Consider the following 16,686-nt stretch of genomic DNA (forward strand, 5'->3'; position numbering starts at 1 on the left):
TAGTCTTTAAATCTATAGGTTTCCCCTCCATTCTCATCCCAATGTATACATCTGAATTATCAAAAGCAGCTAGCATCTGGGACCAGCAGTTGGCATAATGGCTATGTTGCTGGACTCCCACATAGTGAACCACAGTTCGAGGCCCAGACCCAGTGGCTTAAACTCATGCAGGGCGCTTATACATGTGTGCCCAAGATCCTGAGAGGAGACTGGAGGAGAGGGCATTGTGGCGCGGCCATCCCCCCAGGGGGTGATTTCTCACTTTCTGTCTCTCTCTCTCTGTCTCTCTCTGTCTTTCTGGCGTGCACACATGACCTATAGTAAAAATCTCTCAAAAAAAAAAAATAGCAGCTGGCATCACCCCAAAAAAGACAGATATTTTGTGCTTACTGATGAAAGAATACACCAACATCAAGAGTATTACTGAAAGGATCAGACATGAGTCTAAACAAGTCACTAGATTTAGCTGACATTTTACAGAGAAAGCAAAAAGCAAAGGAAATGTTAAACTGTACCACAAGGGCGGTAGGTGACGTGGTGATTAAGGCAGCTGGACTCCCACATGGCTGACTGCAGTGTAAGTCTCGGACCGGAAGCTTGCTTTCTCACTTTCCCTCTCACTTCCCTTCTCTTTCTCTCTCTCTGTCTGGTCAACTTCAATAAAACAAAATAAAATAATGACAATTAATAAAATTAAATAAAAAATAATAATTAAACAAAACTGTATCACAAATAAGCCATCGATGAAATCATAGTGTAGAAAACTATGAGTCAAAGAATGGACTGGATTCTTCAATAGAGATATTGTATGGCGAATAAAGTTTTATTTTCCTTACATGGGGTAAGTAATAGTCTGTTTGTAAGCTGATGATACTGATCAAGTAGAAAGGGGAAAATTAATGATGCAGGTGAGATAAGAAAAATTGCTGTCCCCTTGTTCTTATGTATGCAAGAGACAGAATCAGGAAATGGAGTTTATTCTGCTTTGGCTTTTTGTTTTTGGTTTTTGTTTGTTTGTGAGTATAAATGTACAAATGGAAGGAAAGGAGATACATGAATGCAGATGTGCACAGGAGAGTAGATGTGGTGGTGGGGTCTGAAATGTTTAGGATGCTTCAATTTCCTCAGTGAAGTAGGCAGCAGTCCTCATCTGAGGATGGGGAGGAAACATGGAAGAGAGTATGTGAAATAACCACCCAGGAAAGTGGAAAAGCAGATGGGCTAGAGAAATACTGTATGATTTTTTAAAATAACTCTTTTTTTTTTTCAGTTGAATTTCTTTGGGCATAGGTAGTCATGGGTACCTTTTAACTTTGACTGACAGCAAAATTTTTTCAGCCTGAATTCTTCCAATGTTTCTCAAGGATTGGGGGGAATCCTTGTTCTCATTGAATGTCACCCCTTGTTGGTCCTCTAGCGGCACATCAGAGATCAGCATTAGTATTAGGTCATTCTATTTAATATGTATTACTTAGGACTGGCTGTGGTGATTCTGTGTTGTGTCAAATTAGCTACACCATAATGTTTTCCAAGCTTTCCAACTTTGTATAGTCTGGGTTAATACTAGCCATAGAAAATGAAGATATTTGGAAGGCAGAAATGGAAGAGCAGCCATTTGTACTGTCTCATATATAAAGCAGGGCATCACTGAGGCAGCTCTTCCACATTGCTGCGTTAGCTCACCTTCTTAGCATGGGCAGACCCTGCACCTCAACTCCTCAAGAAGCAAACAGATCTCCTTTGGTTCCTCCAAGCCTTGGGCTAAGTGTGTGCTCATTTCTATAGTGAAGGGCAGAGGTGTCTCCTCTAAAGCCTTGATACCAAGGCTGAATTTCATGAGAAGTACATAGTGATTACAGTTTGTCTCTGTGGGTCCCAACTTGTCCTTGTGGGCTCCCGTTTGTCTCTGTTCTTCTCTGTTTGCAGGCTTCCTTACAAACTGCTAATCTGGCTGACCTAGAACAATTTCAGAACCAACATTAGATGCAATGCAGCAGGCTGCTCTACCAGCTCCTATCATAGCATAAAATCTAATCCCTGCAATAACCCCTTATTCTATATCATTCCTAGTAGTTTTGTTTCTTTGATCAACCCCGACTCATATACTGGCTGTTGACTCTACTAAGCCAATTCTCTTTACAATATACCAGCTCTGCTGGACTCTCATAAAATGGAAGATTCCTTATTGCAGTCAGTAAACTGGGAGAGACAGCTGGTCTTCCCAGTCCTCACATCCTATGGCAGCAAGAGGCCAGGCCCTTTGTCCCTATGGATGTTTCTTTCCTCAGGTGAATCATACTTGCAATTCCTAATATCAGAGCAATGTGGTTGCCATGCCTGGGACTGAGATGAAATGCTTTTTATAAGAGCTAATCAGATTCTACATTAATGAGAGAAATATGAAGCTAATCAACACCACAGAAGGTCTCTAGGCTCAGGCCTATTAAACTTCATAAAAAATTAATGACTGCAAGAACAGACTCTTTTGTAAGGGGTCTCTTGTGGTTGGATAAGGGCCTGAAGTCCCATTCACCTCTCATTACATTGAATTAGCCTCACTTTCCAACCCAAAATATAATCCATCAAGTGGCATTTTCCACTGGGTGTTAGACGACCAGTGTTTGAAAACACTTGTAAAATATTTATTACTTTCTCCGTTCCTTTCTTCCCTTCATCTCCCTCCCCCTTCTGCTCTCAGCCAACCCCCCTCACCTCGCTCACTATGGCTTTTCCCATTTTAATTAAAGAGATTTGTACTCCTAAAGCCTTCTGGGAAATGTCTTCAATGATTGTGGTTTGTAGATGCCTCTGGAGCTACTTGGCAGGAAATCCCTAGCCCTTTGCTCAAAGCATGTTAGCATCTGCTTGCAGAAGCCAAGAAGAGTAAGGCAAGGATTTAGACCAACTGGGTAGAAAAATAATCCTAGCACTCCCTTTCCTGAACTCAGGTGCACTTTTCTTTGCATGAATGTTGGCTATAATCGCTGAATAGATTCAGAATTTTTTAAAAAAAGCATTTATCTACAAAGTTAATGGCTTCCACTCCAATTAAATCCAAATGCCTACCTCTTTCTCCTACTACCTTTGCTCCAAACTATAATTCACCTTAGTCAGGCTGTTATTTGAGGTTAGAGAAACACAACTCCATTATTCACCCAGCAGGATATAACACGTAGCACTTGGCCCTAGAAATAAGCAAGTGGGTAATTATACTTACAGGATGGGGAGGGAAGCTTTTATGTGGATTCTAACCAAAAAATTAACCAGAATTCAATCCTTTTAAAGAGTGAAATTTACTCTACATTTAAGGGGCTCCCATAAAAATAGCACTGCCATTGGAGGCATCCCACTGTAGGGATTACTGCATAACGCCACATGGTGCTATTGCTGGAATGTTAACTGAGGACAGGGTCCTAGGAAAACAGTCTGGGAAGGAACCCTGGGGAGAAGTGTGTTGACCAGGGGTGACTAGAATTGGTAGAAGGAGATAAAGAGAGAAATGGGGAACAAAATCAAAGGAAATCTCACACATATTGGATGGAAAGCCAGTCCTAAATCTGCAGCTTCCAAAAGTTTTCTCCCCTATCCAATTCCCAAACTCATCAGCCTCCAGGCCATTTCAATGCTGTCCAGGGCTTCCCAGTACCCCTGACATGTTTTAAAGTCTATTTCATCTTCTAAAGATTCTAAACTTGGATGCAGCTCTGGGGATTCTTGTAATGCATGCTATTAACAGGTCCCTACAGCATGTGCCAGAAGAAGTGTGAAAAGGGGAGGTCAAGCTACTCTGGCAGACATTTGGTTGGGGTATGTTTCCCTGATGGCAATGTCGGCTCGTATTCCTGTTTCTCTGCTGACATGTGCAGGAGGTCAGGAGCAATGGTAGTTTAACATATGAGTTCATACCTGTGATTCAGGAAATACTTGCTTACACCAAAGTTCAGTATACCTCTGAAAGAGGCTCAGGGAATAAACTGAATATAGCAATGGATAGAAAAATGACCTGGTCTGACAGGCTATAACATTATGCTTAGCTGTTCTCTTTGTCATGTGACTAGTTTCATAATCAAAGGCTTATTCATAAAGTACAAATACCCCCTATGTAACCAATGATCAGCCAGTCAACAACCAAAATTGGACAGAATAGCTATGAGCTTGGACCTAACAGAAAACATACCCCCAAATGGCATAAAACCCATACCTTTTTACTTTATAGGAGAGACATTAGATGATCTTCAGATGGGTTGACTTAAAATTCACATAATAAATTTGTCAAATTGGACTACTCCCAACAATATATTTTTTTTGAGATATAGTCTACAACAGATGTAAAGAAGATAAGTATGAACACTAGGAGGCCAACACATGATAAAATGGCATCTAAAAAGAGCAAGGAAGACTCTAGAAGAATAACCAAGAGTTACTGGATGTACAAGCGAATGCGAGGTAAACTAAGATAGAAGATAAGTTATGTCCTTCATCATGAAAATAGTTCTAAGATCTTACAGTAAGGCACAAGTACATTAACTGGTGTGCATGTTCATAGCCTATTCTTAAGAATAGTTTAAACTGTTTTCTGCTTATTTTGCTCAGTAAAGTAATGGATTTTGTTAGAATTGCCTACAAATTATGTGGGTGCAGGTACATACAAACACACAGTGGCATTTTGAAATCACACTCCTGTTTATAAATACTATGGAATGGTTTAACTTTTATTTATTATCCAGTATTCTCTGGTACTATCTCTGACCTGACTGTATCCCCTCAATTCATTTTCATAATTATGGCAGCCATGCATAAGTGGTTTGTGTAAGTGTTACCAATTTTTAGTGCAAAGGTAGATTTAAGTTATTAAACCAATTATGATGGCTTAACCACGCTTTTGTAATCTTTAGAAATTCCCCTTTCTCTGGCTTCTCTAAGAGAGTCCCCAGGACAGTAGGGACTTACCTTCACTGCTGCATCTGTATCTGTGCCTGCCCTGGCCAACTGGGTCTTTCAACATTAAGACCATTATTCTTGCTTGACCTGTAACTGATATTAACATGCTGGCCTCCAAAGAGGAAAAGAACCCTATGTTCTCCTATTCTATTGCTATAACAGAATATCTGAGACTGGCTAATTAACATAGCTATTTATTTTGAAGTTTATTTCCTTTTTCATGGTAGATAGAGAGATACCCCAACAAGATCTTGCTATGTCACAGTCTTCTCCCCAACTTTGCATCCAATATTACAAGCACACCCAGCATGCTCAGGTTGACCTGGGATCCAAACTTGAGACTTTCCCATACAGTCCCAGCTTTGTACAGTGTTACTTCTGCCTCCGGCACCACTGTGACTAGGCTAAGACTAAATAATTTATAAAGAAGATAGACTTATTTTTCTCAGTTTCAGAGGCTGGAAAGTTCAAAATTAGGCAGCTATATCTGGTCAGTTTCTGGTGAGGGCTTCCTGTTGTGTCATAACATAGCAGAGAAGTGGAAAAGGAAGCAGGCATGTGCAAAAGGAGAGCATGTTTGCCAGAGAAAGAGAGGAAGTGCCAACTCTTTTCCTATCAACTAGTTCTTGTAGTAACTAACTCAATCCATGAGACATAATCACTTTTTAAAGATCCCACCTCCTAATACTGTCATACAGAAATCAAATTTCAACATGAGCTTCAGAGGGGACAATCCATGTTTAAACCATAACAAGCACAGATACTACCCTTAATTCCCATAACCAAACAGATTATCAAGCTGCACCTTTAATGAGATTACTAATGACTTGGGAAGAGGTGGAGGGAAATTATTGTGGAATATAAAATGTGACTACTTGACTACTGGCTATTAAACTTGAAGCTTCTAAAAGCTCATATGTCCATGTTCTTCTTACAGGTTTTCTAACAGAGGGGCTTTCTTCTTTCTCTACTAATAGAATTGCTCTTGTCCTAAGATGATAGTCTATCTGTTTTTAAGGAAAAATTCCAATCTCCATGTCTGTCTGCTTGTTGAATACACAATAAGAGTGCATTTCTCAAAATCCAAGACATTTAACCCATTTTATATCAACTCTGCATGCCAAGTTAAATCTGTGAACACACAGTATCAAGCCAGTCCTAAAATCCTTCTCTCTTAGCCTCCTATGTCCTTAAATAATATTTTTAAGCTACAATTTATAAAGCATGCTCAAAATTCCCATCACTGATCTGAATATCTCACATATATCATATCACTTAATCTTTAAATAACTATATGAGATAATACAGTTTGTTTTTATTGATTAGGATAATAAAGATCGAAGGGGTTAAGTGATTTATCAAGGGTCATGCTTCCAAAAGTAGTATAATTGTGAGATAAGATCAGATCTTCCCATTTCTTAAAATTGAGAATTAGCCTCAATAACATCTTGAAGTTTATAGGCTAGTGTAGCCTCAAATTCACACAGGAAAAATAAAAGTTGTCTCTACTTCACTGTAATAGATGTATTTCTGAGTATAGTATACAAGGCAGTGGTAGCTATTCTCCAGAAATGCCCAATGAACCATATCCCTGATAGTCAAGACCCTATGTTGACCTTTTTCTTGCTGAATCACAGATGGCTCTTTGATTCACCACAACCAACAGAGTGCAGAGTCAAATGCCATGAAACCACTCCCATGGAGCAAAACTGAATCCTAACCAAGGAACTAGCAACGTACATACAGCTGTTGACCAGGGACTAAAATATGCTGCTGCCTCGCTCCACTGTTTGGTCAGAGGTGTTTATTACATGTATCCAATTATTTTCTCATCCTTGGATGTAGGCTAAGAGTGAGGAAGGGGGAAAGCTAACTTGTCTCTTTATAGGCCATCAGATTAAGAGGAACTTTATTCAGGAAGTTGTAATCTCATCAACTCCTGGACCTGGTACAGATGATGAGATTCTGGACCTCAAACCTGAGTCTGAATCCATACTATGATGAGACTTTGGGGGTAGAGAAGGGGGACTGGGTATATTTTCTATGTGGGAGGAATATAAATCATTGGAGGCCAAATATCTGTAAAGATGACTGCCAATCAGCTATCAGGGCCCATTTTTTAGAGGGGGATGAACCCTAGTCTTTCCTTTCTCAGTAGTGTTCAACTCTGCTTTCTGAAGGGTTTCAGTGGAGCCTTATCAGCATAAAGGCTCACACAGCTTCAAAATTTGGAAAACATTTTGAGAAGGAACCTGGCCAGGTACCTAAGGTCCCTCAAATCTCCAGTGAAGTCACTACCTCTCTACACATATTAACTCCTGAATATTCAGCTAGAGAGAAAACCTAGCATACAATGGATTTTTAATAAATAGTATGTTGAATAATGAATATTGACTAAATTGAATTAAACAAGTGTTGAAGGAAAGAGACACCAAGCTCCTCTAATCAACAACCCTGCTTTTCCTTTGGCTTGGATTCTACTTAGAGCCTAAAATAAAGTTCTTCACTCAAAAAGATATGACATACATTTCAAATCATTTGTGTCTTAAGGAAACTATCCAAGAAGAATAAATTCTTCTTCACTGGATATATAACTTATCCAGCAATTCATCTTTTAGTCAAATATCATTGTTTTATATCATGGTGTTTAGATCTGTTTTTATTTTTTGGTTGTTATTTGTTGTGTGTGATCTTATTATCAATAAGGAAAAAACTTATTTAAAAATTTAGCCTTAACTACATCTAGCACAGACTAGTTCTAGCTCAGTTCTGTTTTTACCTAAGAAGGTTGTAAATTGAATGAGTTTGGAACTTCTCTATCTATATATTTACAGTTTTTCTCTCTCTCTCACACACACACACACTCATGAAACAAGTAAACTTAAACAAAATAATAAATCCAGGGCCATATCTAGTGGTTAAGGGAGCTAGATACCACATAGCCAATAGTAGGCAGCACAAATTGTAGCCATTGACCCAGGGATTTGAAAAACATGCAGGTGCATGTGCCTGCTCATTCCAACAGGAAAAAGAAATGAAGGAGAAGGAAATATAACCATGCAAAGAGCCAGTTTAAAAATGACAAAACTATTTTCAGCCAATCAAAGTCAGTATGAGCTGGTCATAACCATTCTAAACTGGTCTGACCTAATTTAAGCTAATCAGAGCCAGAGTCAGTTTCAGATTGTTGTAACCAGTCAGACAGATAGTTGTAACCAGTCGGATCCAGTGAAACCCAGTTTAAGATGGTCAGAGCTAGTCAAAACTGGATTGAGCCAGTCAGAACTTAGCTGAGCTGGTTTGACCCAGTCTGAGGTAGTTGGAGCCAGTTTCAGTTAGGTAAAACCAGACTGAGCAGACAAAACCATTCTAATCAGTTCTGAACTGGTGAGAGTTGACCCAAGCCAGTTTCAACTAGGCAAAATAGACAGAGCTGGATTGAGAAGATCAGAACACATCTGAATCAGCCTAAATGGGAAGGAGTTACTGTAGCAGACACTCTGAATAGATATGAGCTGCTCTGAAACAGTTTGAGCTGGTTGGATGTTGTATGAGCTGGGCACAACAGTCTGAACTTATGTGAGCCTGTTGGAGCTGGTCTGAGCCAGATTGAACCTGCTAGGACCAGTTCAAGCTCACAGGGGCCATCAGGAAGAGATTTAAGCCTGTATGAACTAGTCAAAAGCAGTCAACTTTGACTTGAGGTGCTTGGAACTAGTCTGAACCAGTCAGTAGCAGTTCTGAAATGGCATGAACCAGTCCATGTCTGCCAAAATGTGTATAACCTAGTCAGACTAAGTTTCACCCTATAAGAACAAGTCTTAACTGATCAAACAGAGTAGGTATGAACTGCTTAGAACATGCCTGAGCCAGTTTGAATGGACCTGGAACAGTATGAATGGAACTGATTTAAATGGTCTGAACATTTTAGGGTCAACCTAGTCAGAACAGATCAAAACAGAGATCATCTGAGCCACTTGGTGCTTGTTCAAGCCAGTTGGTCCCAGTTAGAGCTTGTTTGAACCAGTCTGAGCCAATCAGAGGTAGTCTAAACCTGGTTAGAACTGATTTCAATCTGTCAGAATCCCTCTAATCTGGTTTGAACCAAGCTGAACTAATATGAGTCACTCAGCCACTCTGAACCAAATTGAGAAGCCTGAGCTGCTAAGAACCAGGTTGAGCTGATCAGAACCAGCTTGAGACTGTCTGAAATGGTATGAGCTGGTCTGAAACATTTTGGGCTGGTAAAAACTGATCTGAGCCAGTCAGAACCAGAACAAACTAGTCTGAACTGATATGAGCCTATTAGAGATGGTTTGAGACCATGTGAATCTTTTGAGACTGGTTCCAGCTCATTGGGGCCATCATAGAAGGGTTTGAGACCACATGAGCTAGTCAAAGCAGTCAGATCTGGTTTGAGTTGGTTAGAACTGGTCTGAGCCAGTCAAAAGCCATCTAAACTGGCATGAGTCAACCTATAACTACCAAAACCTATATAATTCAATCAGAACAAGTTTCAACTTGTCAGCATGAACTGTGATTGGTCAAAACAAGTAAAGGCTGGCTTGAGTTAGTCAGAAATTGAGCTGGATGGAAATAGCCAGGAACAGTGTGAGTTGGCTAGAATTGATCTGAACTAGTCTAAACATTTTAGAGTCAACTTTAACTGTCAGAACTGGTATGATTCAGTAATATCTGCTTTATAACAGTTCAAACTGGTCAGGATACATCTGAACCAGTTCAAACCAGTCAGATCTCATTCAGACAAATCATGTTCTTTTGAGCTATCTGGTACCTATTCTGGACTGCTTTCAACCAGCTTGAACCAGTCAGAGCTGGTCTAGACCTAGTTTGCCCCAGTCTTGGACAGAACCGGTTGGACCTGGTTCAAGTTGGAATAAGCAAGAATGACCCAGTCAAAACTGGTCAGAGCTGGTTTCAGCTTATCAGAATTCATTGAGCCAGACTGAACTAGCCTGAACTGGTATAAGTCACTCAGCCAGCCTAAAATGGTTTGGGGCAGAATAATCAGGTCAGAACCAGTTTGAGCTGGTAAAAACAAGATTGAGACTGTCAGCACTAGTATGAGCTGGTTTGAAATAGTTTTGGCCAATAATAACTGGTATGATCCAGATAGAACCAGTCTGAAGTGAACTGAACCAGTAATGAATCTGGCAGAGCTGTTCTGAGACTGTCTGAATCTATCTAAATCTGTTTGGGCTCACTAGAGCCATCAAAAAGTGGTTTGAGCCTGATGATCTAGTCAAAACAAGGCATATCTGGTATGAACTAGTTGAAACTAGTTAGAGCCAGTCAGAAGCAGTCTGAACTGGCATGAGCCAGTATGCCTGCCAAGACCCATATAACCCAGGCAGAACAGGTTTCAGCTTGTCAGCACAAGTCTTGACTTGTCATAGCCAGTCAGAGCAGATAGGAGCCACTCACAAAGTTTCAGAGCTGGTTTTAATTGACCAGAACCAGTATGAGATGACGGTAACTCATTTGAACAGATCTGAACATTTTAGAGCCAATATGAACTTTACAACAAGTCTAAAGCAGTAAGAGATCAGTTGAGCCACTTGGTGCTTATTTGAGACAGTTGTCACCTATCAGAGCTGGTTTGAACCAGCCCAAGCCAGTCAGAACTGGTTTAAATCTGATTAGAATTCGTTTGAGCCAGTCTTGGTTGGAATTGCTTGGAGCCAGTAAAAGCCACATGAAACAAAATGGCCTAATCAAAACTTATCAGAGCTGGTTTAGTCCTCTCAGGTTCTCCCTAATCTGGTTTGAATCAGCCTGAATGGTATGAGTCACTCAACCAGTATGAACTAATTTGAGTAAAGCTGATCAGAAACATTTTGAGTGGTTAAAAAGCCATCCAGAGCAGTTTTGAGCCACCCAGAACTAATCTGAGCCCAGTTGTAATGACCTGGACCAGTACGGGTTGACTGGAACTGATATGAAAGGGCTGGAGAGTGTTTGGGTCAACCTGAACTGGACAGAATATGTCACAACCAGTCAAGAGACTGTTTGAGCAACTTGGTGCTCACTTCAGCCAGGTAGTACCTGTTAGAGCTGGTTTGAACCAGCCTAAGTCAGGCAGAGCTGGTCTAAACTTGCCTTTTAGAACTGGTTTGAGCAGTCTTGATTATAACTGGTTTGGAGCCAAATGAAGCTGGTCAGAACAAAACTGACCCAGCCAAAACTGGTTAGAGATGATTTGTCCCTTTTATAATTTATCTGAGCTGGTTTGAATCACCCTAAACTGGCATGACTCATTCATCCAGTCTGAAATTATTTGAACCAGTTCAAGCTGGTCAGAACCAGTTTGAACTGGTTCGAATTCAGACTGAGGCTGTCTTAACTGGTATAAGTCAGTCTGAACAACTTTTGGCTGGTAAAAACCAGTCTGAGACAGTCAGAACCAGTCGGAATAAGAATGAAAGAATTTGAGCCTCTTTGAGCTGGTCTGAGACAGTATGAACTGGTCAATACTAGTACAAGCTTGCTGGAGTCATCAAGAAGTGGTTTGAGCCCATATGAACTAGACAAAAGCACTTAGTTCTGATTTGCGATGCCTAGGACTGGTCTGTGCCCGTCCAAACCAGTTTGAACTGGCATGAGCCAGACTGTGCATGCCAAAAGCTGTATGATCCACTCAGAACATGTTTGAACTTGTCAGCAGAAGTTTTTCTTTCTTTCTTCCTTTTTTTTTTGTTATAGGGCTTGTGTGCTCCCCAGAGATTGAGAGAGACAGAAAGCGAGAAATAATCCCCCTCCCCTCCCAGGGATGGTCATGCCACAATCCCTTCTCCTCCATTCTCCTCTCAGGATCTTGGACACACATGCACACATACCTGGCATGAGTTTAAGCCACCAGGTCTGGGACTCAAACTGTGGTTGACCACATGGAAGTTCAGTGACATAGCCATTATGTCAACTGCTGGTCCCAGCAGAAGTTTTTAATGGCCAAAACCAGTCAAAGCAGTTTTGAGCCACTCAGAACTATCCTGAGCTGAGTTGAAGTAGCCAAGACTAGTATGAGTTGACTGAAACTGATGTGTACTGGTCTGACATTTTTGGCCAGTATGAACTGGTTTCAGCAGATCACAACCAGTCAGAGATTGTCTGAGCCACTTGGCACTTGTTTCAGTCAGGTGGTAGCCATTAGAGCTGGTTTGAACAAGTCTATGTCAGGCAGAGCTGGTCTAAGCCGAGGTAAAATTGGTTTGTGCAATCTTGCTCAGAAATGGGTTGGAACCAATTGAAGCTGATCAGAAAAAAACTGACCCAGTCATAATTGGTCAGACCTGGTTTGAGACATTCAGAATCTATTGGGGCCAGTTTTAACCAACCTAAACTGGTATGACTCACTGAGCCAGTGTGAAATGATTGGAGCCAGTGTAAGTGAGTCAGAACCAGTTTCAGCTGTTCAAAACCAGATTGAGACTGAACTGGCATGAGCTGGTCTGAATAAATTGTGTTTGGTAAATTCCAGTCTGAGCCCATCAGAACCAGTATGAACCTAAATAAAAGGTTTTGAGCTTGTTGAAGCTGGTCTGAGCCTGTATAAACCTGTCGGGACCAGTTCAAGCTTACAGGGGCCAATAAGAAGTGGTTTGAGCCCACATGAACTAATCAAAAGCAGATGGATCTGGTGTGAGCTGCTTGGAACTGTTTTGTCCCAGTCAGAAGCATTCTAAACTGCTATCCATGAGCCAGTCTATGCCTGCCAATGCTGTATGACTTAGAACAGGTTTGAGCCTGCCAAACTGGTCAAAAGTCCTCAGAGAAATTTTAAGTCACTCTGAACTATTTGGAACCAGAGTGAGGTGCCCTTGGCCAGTATAAGTTGAGTGGAACTTTTTTGAACTGGTCTGAAATATTTGGGCCAGCCTGAAATGGTCAGAGCAGGTCACCATCAGTCAGAGATTGTTTTAGCCACTTGAAGCTTGTTTCAGTCAGGTAATATTTATTAGGGCTGGTTTGAACTAGTCTGAGCCATGCAGAGTTGGTCTAATCCTAGCTAAAACTGGTTTGAGTAGTCCTAGTCGGAACTGGATTGGAGCCGATGGAAGCCATTCAAAACAAGACTGACTCAATCAAAACAGGTCAGAGCTAGTTTGAACCAACCTGAACTTATATGACTTGCTCAGCCAGACTGAACTGACTTGATCTAGCTGATCAGAACCAGTTTGAACTGTTCAAAACCAGATTGAGACAGTCATAACTGGTATGAGCTGGACTAAATAAATTTTGGCCAGAAAAAAACAGTCTTAGACTCTCAGAACTAGTCTGAACTGTAATGAAAATGTTTAAGCCTTTTGGAGCTGGACTTAGCCAGTATGAACCTGTTAGGAAAAGTTCAAACTCACTAGCCCATGTGAAGTGGTTTGAGCCCACATGAACTGGCCAAAATCTGTTGGGAGTTAGACTAGCCAGAATTAGTTGAGCTGGTTGGGACTGGTCTGTGCCAGTCAGAAGCAGTCTGAACTTTCATGAGCCAGTCTGTGCCTGACAAGCTGTATGACAAAGTGAGCACTAGTCAGAACTAGTTGGAGCCAATTGAAGCCTGTCAGAACAAGACTGACCCAGTCAAAACTGGTTGGATTTGTTTTGAATCCGTCAGAATTCATTGAGCTGGAGTGAACCACCCTGAACTGTTATAAGTCACCCAGCCAGTCTGAACTGGTTTGAGTCAATCTGATCAGGTGAGAAGCAATTTGAACTGTTAAAAATCAGATTGGGAGTGTGTGCACTGATATGAGCTGGTCTGAAAAGGCTTTGGCTAATAACTGGTCTGAGCTGGTCAGAACCAGTCTGAACTGGTTTGTGACTACTGTAGCCAATTTGAGCTGTTATTAACCAGTTGGACTGGTTGGAGTTGGTTGAAGCCATCCTGAACAACTTCTTATTTTTATGTTACCTGTGTTCACAAAATTCTTTCCAAACCCTTTTTGGCTTCATCCATCATGGGTAATACCACCAACTGATCATCAATAATATTATAAAGTGAAACCAGAATCACCTGTATGATGGATGAAACAATCTCTTCAAACTGAAGTCACTATTAGTCAGCCCTTTATCATTTTTTTCAGTGACCAAAGAGTTGCAAGGGCTGGAGAACTGTTTGCAGACTTATTGATCCCTAATGGCCATGACTTTCTTTCTTCTTTACAAGATCAATAATTGACTTGCAATGAATCCTGTCTTTCAGTATCAATTTCACATGGCATTCAAGTTCAAGAATTATTATTTGCTTTGTTGAAATTCAAAGGGCTTGTTGAAGACTGCTGGACACATGTTTCCCGACCTGCAATAAAAAGATAATAAAACAACTCCACACATGATAGTGCAGTGTTTCTGTCAAAAAAGCACTTAATCTTTGGATCATCTACTCTGGATTCTCCAAGAACAATGTCTTGGGGATATTCCATAGTCTTTTGTCTGGCTCATTTAATATCTCAGCAACCCAGTATACTCCAGAGTGAATGCAGTTTTTCATTTGTAAATCTTCTTTAAAAATTAATTTTATTAATTGCTGAACAGTTGAGGCCAATAGTTTTTGCCTCCAACCAGGCCCATAACATTTGACCTGAGAAACAGCTTCTTCTTTCTGTGAATCTCCATAATCATCAACCAGGAGCCATCCCCAGGATCAAACATGTTAAGGCAAGGATCATAAAATAGTTGAGGATGTATCAGTTGGAGATGCAAACTGGTAGTCTCACTTCATTCTCTGAAAGTGGATCTGTTTCCAGAAAGATGCCTTTAATTTTATCTTCCTTAGGATTTAGGCCTAAGATCAGAAGCCCCTGGAAAACAATTCTATTGCACTGCAAGATGCTCACCTGCTGAGGTGCCAGGATGAGTTTTGGCATTAGGAATGTGGGTGGCACAGCTCCCAGCACTCCAGTCATCTCAAAGGAAAAACATGGGGCTGTGTTGACTAAATGTCAGGATTTCAAAAATCACTACATATTTCACTGATCTATGTCTCACATTTCAGGAAAGTTGGAAACTTACCAATGAGCTTAAGAGATTCAAAGGACCTGTTGATTATCTGCCACATCTCTCTTAACAGAGTACCACTGCCTTGAGGAGAAGAATAATGATCCATCTTTAGTATGAGTACCAGTGGCCTCAAACAGGAGTCTGCTTCCAAAGGCAGTATTTATATTTAACTCCTGATGTTCTGAGGATTGCATTGTCAATCCGCAAACTAGCATAAATGTCAATATAGGAAGTCGTTGATAGTGACAGTGAAAACCAGCACATCTGGATGACCAGTAAGAAAGTCAGCTGGCCATGGTCCTTAACTGTAGTGATTCCATTCTGTCTGCTGTTTTAATAAACAGTAAAATTCTGTTTACTAGTCATTTTTTTTTGTGATACACATTGGTAACTGAGTGAAGTTAAAAATCAGTACATGACATGGAACTTGGAGAACATTTAAAAATAGTCAAAATGAGATTTAAAACTATAGAGAGCTAAGAGTTTATTGCAACTTTGAAATGAATATACTAAGAAAAACTAAGATGTTAATAGGCACTGTATTTAAAAAATGATCAGTTAAAACAAGCTTGGGGAATTCTCTGTTAAATAAATCTGAAAGCTTCTTTAAGGAATATCATGTCTTTACCAAAACACTTTAAAAATTTTCAACTTCACTCAACAAGTGACTGAAAATAAGTACGTGTATTGTTGATACATATACACACACGTGTGTATATACACACATATAAATATACACATTTATCTCAAAGGAAATTCTAGTGAATTATGAATATAGCATTTGTGTAGAAGAGTAGTGTAGCATTTTGCAAAGTTCAGGCATTCTAAAGGAGAATCAAGATTTTAGAAAGCATCTTGCAATTTTCTAAGTTGTTCTTGTATTTTAAAAAAAAAAAAATGAAGTTAAATGGTTTATCCAAGGACTTTCAACTACTTGGCTGTACAGCTGGGACTCACATTTTTTAAATATCATATTGATTTTTAAATTGTATTCAAAATTCAATTTAGTTTAGTCAGTATTTATCAGACAGCAAATATATGCCTAAAATATATGAGAAGTCTATGTCATAACCATTGCATTAAAGGTATTTATAATCTCATTTTTAAGGGAAGATTTAGCACCGAGATGCAATGAGGCTTGGAGAGTGTAAGAATTTGCTTGTATATCTTCAAAACTACTAGGAAATGTCAAAGCTGGAATTTAAATCCAGCCCACTTTGGTCCCAAATCCCACAATCATTTTATTATTCTACACTAAGGTGCAAGTAGTTAGGATTCTGTCATTTTTCCCTCTCTGTATTTGGCAAAAGTAGGACAGCAACCAGCTCCTTATTGGAGCTCAGTTCATCTTTGAATGAATACATGCAAAGAATAGCACACAGGGCTTTGATAATGGGTAGAATATAACTAGAGGAAGAAATGAGACAACAGTTCCACACTTGGGATCTTGATTGTGATGCAAGTTGGGAATAAACAAAGCAGGAAAAAAGGAAAAGGAGTACAAAGGCTAACTTCAGATTAACTCCAATATCTGTGGTTTTCTACAAAGCTTACGAGCCTCTGCATTCTGCAATATCTTCTTTCTAGATCTGCCTGCTGGACCTCCCAGCTTCACCAGAAAAAAGGATGGGGAAATGCAATCGTCTTCACCTTTTGGCACTGCCGAAACTCCCTTGGAGAAAGTGGCCTGCTAGTGAGTTGGGTGGGGATGGGCTGCAAAAAGGTTGATGA

The 16,686-nt window shown here is 40.2% G+C and overlaps 1 long non-coding RNA gene across 6 annotated transcripts in view; it reads right to left on the reverse strand.

The window, feature by feature from the left end:
- LOC102499253 (uncharacterized) overlaps positions 1-16,686 on the reverse strand; it is a 99,033-nt gene that overhangs the window by 33,858 nt on the left and 48,489 nt on the right. Inside the window, exon 3 of one of the 6 annotated variants that reach the window (XR_336135.1) lies at positions 13,970-14,254. The exons of the other annotated variants lie outside the window; for them this stretch is intronic. This is a non-coding gene — a long non-coding RNA (uncharacterized LOC102499253). The remainder of the gene's footprint in view (positions 1-13,969; positions 14,255-16,686) is intronic. 6 annotated transcript variants of the gene reach the window in all.

This window comes from Tupaia chinensis, unplaced genomic scaffold, assembly GCF_000334495.1.
Source record: "Tupaia chinensis unplaced genomic scaffold, TupChi_1.0 Scaffold000627_1, whole genome shotgun sequence".
NCBI lineage: Eukaryota > Metazoa > Chordata > Mammalia > Scandentia > Tupaiidae > Tupaia > Tupaia belangeri.